Below are 8,803 nucleotides of genomic sequence, written 5' to 3'. Positions count from 1 at the left end.
AACTGGTTCTATGCTTGTCCACAGGCTTTGTGTTTCACTCTGTATCTCAGGTCTTTTGTAAGCCTTTCCCACCTACAAGGGTGAGAAACAGTAGGATGAGTGAATATATACAGCCAGATTTCTGTCCTTGCCCTGATGGATGGTGAGGAATTAGCAGAAAGAGCATAGTTTATGTAAATGCCTAAATATTAATAAAATTATCTATGAGCAAAACTGTCCTAATGTAATATCTTTCACACTGATGTCCACAAGGCTTCTGCTGGACTAAAAGGTGGTCTGAGCTTGAAGTGGTCTGAGCTGTGCTGAGCTATGCTGTACATGTTCAGTTTCTTTGCTATGCAAAGCATGTTAAATTGCATGCCTGCTTTGGTTTATGTGCCATAATTCCTTTTCAGATTGTCCAAGTACTTAGCAATCAATGCCTGCTTAGTGCAGTTCTGTCACTGTTTTCTGGGTGAAAACAGTGGAGAGCAGGGAAAAAGATGTTTTTCATGTGTGCCCACAGCAAGAACTTCAGTCTGCACTAATCCTTTGTGATTGATGCAGCTACCATCACCTGATACAGGTAATCTTAATTCCTTCTGTAATGTATATGGCTTTGGAGAACACTGTTTCTCTTCTGATACTTGCTTTAGACCTCTGTGTTTGTTGGCTCGACTAGAGTTTGTTCTTATTGCAATGGATTGTGAGAAGAAAGAATCTGTCCCTGTGTGTTCTACAGCATTTGCAGTTTAATTTAAACCCTGCTATGAAACAGAAATGGGATCTCTGAAAAGCTTGGTATCATAAGGCTTGTGGTATTTACACACCATCTGCTTCAATACACAATGGGTAGCTGATCAGCTTTTTTCTGTAGCAGCAGGTAACATGGTGTTCCTGTGAATGGATAATATTGGTCCCAGTTCTCTACTAGTGTAAGAGGAAAGAAAACAGGTCTTAGAATGTATACTCATTCTTCCTAAATTGCTGTGATCACATATTGTTGTGCCACCTAAATGCAGTAATAAAAGCATTTGGCCTCCTAGCTCCTTCATGGCCCAGCCATCTGCAAGGACGATGCCCTCAGCCATCAGACTGTAAGACCTCCTCTCTGCTAATGACAGCAGGATAAAGACTATCCTGTTGCTAAGTGTTTGGTTCACAAAGTAGAGTTTTCTAAAGTGCTGAATATAACACCCTTCACTTTCTCTCTTTTCTCTCTCTTCTTTTTTTTCTTTCTGCCTGCAGAGCCAAAATGCAGAATGTGGGCAAGAATACTTTTTTCCCCTGCTGTTCTATTCCAGCTTTCTTTGATATCTGAAATTCAGTTTTGAGAGAAGCAGCTCTTAGAAACTTGTATAAGCCAGTAGGGACTAGTCACAACATTAATGTTGTAAAACCTACTAATCCAATTTGTGCCAAAAGGTACTTGTTGTTAAAATGCTCAAACACATCTAAAAGCAGGATGAAATGGTTTGTTCTTAGCATGTGTTATGCATCCACGGGTCCCATTAGCTTTGTCTGGCCCTGTGCTTTGACTTTTGATTATTTGGAAACCAGTTCTTACACTACCTTCTTTTATGCCTGTCAAACACATTTAGACTGGAGTGGGAAAGAAAGCTTCTCATCCTCAGATGAGATAAGTTCTTTACAAAAGAGGTGAGAGAACAGGATCCCAAAGAGTTCCAGCATTGTTGTGTTTATTAAAGGAATTGTGTGTTTGACAGAAGAAGAAGCTGGCAGAGAGAAGTTTGAACTGGTGGACACAAAGTGTTTTAAATGTCTGTGTTATAAAGGAAAATTTAGCAAATAATCTTCTTGAAGTATTAGGTGTTTGTGGGTATGGGTTCTGCTTGCAGTATTACTTTCAATTTTATAGCTATATATCAAAGAAAACCCAGATAGATGATGACCCATTGGTTACTAGTATTATGTATCACCTATATTTAGTCTGAAATATTTGCCCTTAAAAATGAGGAAATTAACAAGCACAAGATGGTGAGAAACAAGCATTGTATATGATGCTTCCTACTACTTTCTATTTTTTATCAGGTTTTTTTTTTTTTAGCATCTCCATCCTCTTATCTGCTTACAGATTATATGTTCTCAAGTCCATCTGCTAAGGTTGCATCTGAGAAAAAAATGGAGACTCATCTGAAGAACATCTGTTGTGTCATTTAGGAATCTTTTTTTTTTTTCTTGACTGATGTCAGCTCGTCAGCAATATTTAAGCTGCAAGTTCGTCAGTTGACCTGCAGAAGGGCTCTCTCTAGTTCTTTTTTTACCAGATTCCTGCTGGACTTTTAGAATGCCTTGCTGTTCTGCACTGAACAGCCTAGTTTAAATCTGCATGGACACTCAATATTCTCAGCTTCCCCAAGGAAACTGGTAGCATTTATAGACCATCAGTCCAGCTCAGACTCAGGAGGGATGTGTATCTTTCTGAGGAGCCACTCTCTTTACCTGGATGAAATCTTGGATATATCTTTGATTTGTGGATAGACTGAGTCAAATGCTGTGCTGAGAATGAGCTGGGGAAGGTAACCTTGGGATGGAGCACAAGCAGATCTTCCTGCTAGATCCCTGTGGGACTCTTGCTCTGGTACCATATGTTTTAATGCCATTTTGAGAGTAGAGCCAGGGAATAGGAAGGAGTGCTAACTTCTTAGAAGCCAGTGATGGAGTGCTGCCTCCGCAGAGCAGCCCTGCTACACTTGTTGGTGCTAATTAGTTTGTGTCTGTTGAGCTTCCTTATGACACAGTCTGTTCTAATTAACACTTCCCTGTAGATTGCAGCTGAACTCCAGATATCTCATTCATTTGTGACACACATTTCACCGTCCCAAGGAGACAAATTTATTTTGTTGACAAAGGTGCTGATAACACTATCAGACTGCAGTTTAATATGTGTCTCAGAGATGGAGAGAGGTGACAAGACAGCCTGAGTGGGAAAACAAGTTAAAAATGCCTCTCAGAATTGCAGCTGTAATTTGTCTACCAGGTTGAATTGTTTGAGCCCCTGTAGTGGCTACAGACAGTTATGGTCAGTGTTTATTCCTTCTATCTCTACCTCTTTATTCTATGTAATAAGATTAAAAGATACAATAGATACAATCGATAGAATGAGATGCTCAGAAATTAAATACATATACTATGTATATATTTGTAGCTATACATATACTATGTATATATTTGTAGCTAAGCACACTACACACAAATCCCTCTGTATATAGTCTATATATATCATTTGTTTAAAAAAAAAATCAGTACCTACTCTGTAAGTTAAATATAGGCCTTGCAAATAGAATATAGCTGAAACTACTGCAAAATGTAGATCAGAGGCAGCAGCACCTAGGGACCTTGCAACAGGTTTTAGAAATAATTTGCAACTAAATATATGAGACCTTTTTTACTTGGGCTGTGGCACCTGTCAGTGAGGCTGGCTGCTGCAACAGAGAAAGAAGTAATTGCAAAAAAGCTGTCTGACTCCATATGTACAAGGAAACAGAATTGGACAAGGACACCTGTGCTATTTCCAATGAAGCAAAGAACTCTAGAAATTCTGGAAAGCCTTCCCCTGCCACCATAACTCCTCCTGCACTCACAGCATAACCACAGTCTATGCAAGCTGAAGCCCTATCTAAAAGTGGGAAATGCTGGCCAAGGGTTGGGGCACTTGGTTCCTTCTGCTCAGAGTGGGCACCAGCTGGAAGGCACCACCTTTCTAGTTTGCGTGATCTATTCTGTGTGAAAGTCCATATTTTATAGCTACAACCATTGAAGTCAGGACCTTGTCAGCATGGGTTCTTCCTGAGATTGGCTTTTCCTTGGTGCTCATGGTCTTCTGTGCATCTTGCTCCCTTCTGAGTGGCTTTACGTTTTACTGCTATTCTGTAGCAGGAAAAAGCTCCTCTGGAAATGCAAAAGGCAATTTTTCTGCCTTAATGCTAACTCAGAATGAGTTGACATCAATCCTCTCTGTAACGTAACAAATATCTCATCCCATAGTATGGTTTACTCTAGGCATTTTGGTGTTGGCTATGTCCTGTAGTGTGGTATGCCAGAAATTATACTTTCTTACCACATTTTCTTTTTCCTGGGTCCAGCTAGTAATTATTCTAAGCATCACATATGTCCCTGAAAAAGCTGAAGAGACCAGAGTAAAACTAACAAGGACAAAATGAGGCTTGAACAACTGGTGCAACACATGTAGAAAGCTTGCATGGAGTTCTCTGAATTTTTCTGATACTGATCTCTAATTCTGTTTTTTATGGCCATGGGTTGCTTTTGCAGCCCCACTTAGAAAGACTTCAATTTTGTATATCAAAGATGATCTCTGTTGTTAAAGTAACTTCCAAAAGTGACCCATTCAAACCTGGACTGCCTTTGGGGAGTCCAAGCCAAGCTAAAGCTGTCTTCCTCACAATAATGAAATGTTAACAGGATCCCAGCAGAAGAATAAATCATGAACCAGAGCAATCTGCTCACCTTACACAGACCAGTACTGAGTTAATAGCTTCACTTTGCCACTCTGGGGAGTGGTTATCCATTGACTCCCCATCTGCCCATCTTCTGTCTTATCTTGATTGGAAATGACTTCAGATGTGGATGGATGTTGTAACATGACAGGTGGAAATGGAGATTTAACTAATTTTAGTCAATTTTAAAAGGTTTGTGCAAAGAATACCTTTGAAGAGTGGCTGTCTAAACAGGAAGCTTCCTGTTTTGAAGAGACATTTTTCTATTTCTGCTCAAGTTTGTTTTTTTTTTTTTTTTTTGGTTTGTTTTTTTTTTTTTTTTTTGTTTGTTTGTTTGTTTTTTTTTTTTTTTTGTTCAGCTTGGCTTTGCCCTTCTGCTTAATCTGAAAGGAAAATTGTAAGGGAAAAGTCTACCAGCCCAAGCACGAAATCTTCCTGGGATCCTGAAAAGGCAAGTGGTTTGCTTGATTTGACAGTCAAGTACTTACCCTATGTTTTACATCTCAAAAAGCAATATTGCGGTTCCCAACCTCCATATAATGCTCACTTCATTTTCCCATATAAGCCATACTTTGCTTTAGTAGTAAATGGTGTACAAAAAAAGGCATTAATAATTGGAAACTTGAGCAATGACTTCTTTGCAATGTGCGGGTACAAGAATACAGACCTTCAGTGTTTCCTATGTCAGGACTCCTCATGGAAGGATAGCCTAGCTTTAGAAACACCACTCTGCTCTTGCAGAGCTGATCAGCTTTGCCATACTTGGAACAGAGACCTGCTTCCTTTCATGCTGAGGCAAAAACAGTGTAATTCGAAAACTAATGAAAGAAGTTCCCAGATGCCATAGGAATACATAACAGGATATACAGGCTTCTGTTTTCACTTTAACATTAGCAGCATCTAATTAAGATAAGCAACATCTTTGGCTCTAAAGCATCATATTTCATTAATCCCCTTTGCCTGCTGCTGTGCATTAGACACACAAAATGCTTCTCCAGCCACTTTGTGGCCCAAAAAGCAAACCTGTTACTTCAACAATTTTTTTTCATTTTTTCATATTCTGGTCCATTGCTCCTTTGTTGCATTATCTTAATCTCAGTGCACTTGTGAAGAAGCACAGGCATGTGGCACGAGACTAGGGAAGCATGAGATATGAGATCATAGTCTTTCATCATTCAAATAGATGTTGAGGCATTCCTGTAGGACTGACTTGTGAGGGCCTCTCACAGGGCAGATAAGCAGAGTCCTTTTCGTCTTCTCCTCTCATTTAAGAGAAAAGCATTTTGTATAAATTTAGGCAACTTTTCTTTTCATCTAATCTCTAGTCAAGCAATTCATTTTCAGAATAAACAGCTCAGTAATCACAGCTCTCACTGAAAGCTTCAACGTGATTGTGAAAGACTCTCCTCCAAAGCAGTACATGTGAAGTGGCCTGTTAATTTCTTATTGTATTGATTTAATGAGGCCAGTTTTCTTTAGGATAGTTTGCATTTAACAGAAATCTTCATGCTTGTATTTTCTACTAGCATCTTCAGTGGACTTGCCTACATGCTACAAGCTTCTTAGGCACACTTTTTGCATGTTAATTAAACAGGAAGGAATATCAGCATTCACTACAGAATTTTGGCAAAAATACCAAAGTAACAATACTTTGCTCTATGTCATGTGCACAGCTCGAGGCACTTTCCAGAAGACATATCTCATCCATTTGACATACAGAGAAATGGAGACTGGGAAGTTTTGTTAAATTTCTACAAGTAACTGCAGCATAAGCCAAAGATTTGAGAGTTCCTTGGCCACGTTCTCAGGGAATTAGCACTTTTCTTATATCTGCATGTTCTTGGTTATGTTGTTCACTACTGCCTTTGAGGAGGAGAGTCTTTACAGTAGCTCTAGTTGAAACTTTGGTCCACCTAAGGACAAAAATAATTGAAAGGTGTTTACAGATGCCACAGCTGGTCTGTTGTCTTCACAGTGAAGAACTCTATGTTACTGCTCTCAAGATGAAGAGCTGGACAATTGTTCAGAGCCTCAGGCAGCCAGGCAGTGCGTTGCATTGTTTTTTGAAGAACAGCAGAAAATACAGGATGTGCAGCCTTGTCGAAGGGTTTCAGTAAATGCCTCAATGCAAGTCCCTCTGGCATGTGTGGGCTATCTTCCTTTTTGATGTTAATTGTTTATCAAAAGCAACTCAGCTGTCAGGAAACCAATAGCAACTTGTCGTCTGTTGTGTTCAGGCCATGCCTTTGAAGCAACTTCTTCTGTGTTCTGAGAGTGCCCCAGTTAGATCTCAGGAGCACTCCATCCATCCTATGTGGCATCCTCTGGTGTGATCTGGATGACCCCTTGCCACAAATAGGCACGGTGTGTAGACTTACTCTACACATTTGAATGCTGAGGCAATTTTTTTAATGAGCACATTGTTTTCAGTGTTAAAATGTTGCTCAACCCACTTTGCACATCGTTAACACAAGCATGTTACAAGGGCTTTTTCAGAGGGTGACCTGTCAGTATAGATGTGGCAGAAATCCATAATGATGGTCTGACTTGTTTTAATTATTGGCTGGTGAAGTCTCTTGATTTGAGGAGGTTTGGTTGGGAGGCTGTTCCTGTTAACTGTGCACTGTTGAAGTGATTGTTAAGCTGGGCAGGTGGAGGGAGATCTCAGCTTTAGAAAAGGCCAAGGAAATAAATAAAAGACAAGGTTGGGGAAATGTTTTTATTTTGTGTTCAATATTAAACATTCATGTAGTTTTTAACTTTCTCTGCTCCTGCTGTTATCATGTGGTTCAAAATAAAATTTTGTCTTTGTTTTGTGGTCACTTTAGTTTATCTGGGAACTTACATTGTGGCACATTTGTCAAAGTCATGTCATTTTGTGTTGCAGTAGTTGCAGGCAGAGTGAAGTCTTCAATGAATTAATTTTTTCTCACTAATTTAATCTGATCATTCTGAAATGTCTGATTTTCCCATCTGAGAAAAACCCAAGTCCCACAGACTTATGTCTAAGTAAACAGTTAACAAATCAGATGCACAGAAAACAAGGTGTACTCAAAATACTTTTGTGCAACCATGGCAGTCCAAAGCTGTAAATTCCTCCTGTCCTGCACTGAGAATTTCCTCTGAACTGGAGGAATTTGATTCCCCAAGCAAGGGATCTGTTCTCAGGTGTGCAAAGGTCTGAAGGCTGTTAGTTCTCCTATCTAATCCATATACTACTGCAAAAGGAAATTAAAATAAGGGCCTGCATCCAGATTTCCTCTTGTATTCAAATCCTGTTTCAGACCTTGCATTAGCTGAATATGGCCATGGCCAAAATACCTCTGCAGTGTCTTTAAAAAGAAAGTATCATCAGCACAAAAAAAAAAAAAATTTACATGACAAATAGCAGTTAACATTGCTGACTCTTTTTCTTTTAAGACCTGAATGATCTTTTCTGCGCTACTGAGTGTATCAGGTCTAGGGAAAGTATCTTTTAAAATCCCAGCCATAATTGTGTACATAATTGGAGTACACAGACAGCTCCTCAGGATGACTCTCAAAGATGCAGCTGACAGCACAATATCAAACAGCAGAAGGAAGGAAGTTTTTCCTCTCCCAAAGCTGCGGGGACTGACCCATTAGTGGGGCAGGAGGAGCCAAGTGTGTGCAGCATGTGGGAAGGAGGTGGTGTAAGTTGCTGCTTAAAGCTTTCCTGGTCCCTTGACTGCAATCTGTCTCGCTGGATCACTGTGGCTGCAGGAGGGCACCTGCTTCCATGCTCACTAAACAAACAAAGGATATGTTCCTGTCTTCCTAGCTGAGTTTATCTTTTCAGCTGCCTCCCAGAGGTTCAGCAGCTATGGAAAGAGTCATTAGTCACCCTGTTGATGCACAGTTTTCTGCTCTTCCCTTGCCAGGGGTTGTGTTTTCCATGTAGTGTAATAAAACAGGGTATTGTGGGAGAAGTTAATGGGTGGGTCAGGCCCTCTCAGCATGAAGCCTTTTTTTGATTAAAAGCTGCTGCTGAGAAACCTCTGGACTCTCACCCACATGTGCCCTCACTAACAACACGATTTTCTCAGCACCTGAGAAAAGGGACTATAAAATTAGAGAGGTAGGAGAAAATAGATTTGGTGCTAAGTGTCCTCCAGAAGGTACCTGTGTGTCTTTTGTCTCTGCAATTTCTTTCCTAAGAATGGCTGAACTAGAGCTATTTAGTGTCCTGCAGTTGATGTGGTGTTATGTAGGATTTGAAGTAAATGGTTTCATATAGGATGCAGAAGGATCTTGTGAGGTAACAAGGCAGAGACACACAGAAGGCTGCCAGCTGCTCAGCTGTGAGCACTATGGTGACCATAGCAAGC

The sequence above is a fragment of the Melospiza georgiana genome, chromosome 6, assembly GCF_028018845.1.
Source record: "Melospiza georgiana isolate bMelGeo1 chromosome 6, bMelGeo1.pri, whole genome shotgun sequence".
NCBI classification, from domain to species: Eukaryota; Metazoa; Chordata; class Aves; order Passeriformes; family Passerellidae; genus Melospiza; species Melospiza georgiana.
This window is presented reverse-complemented; position numbering follows the sequence as displayed.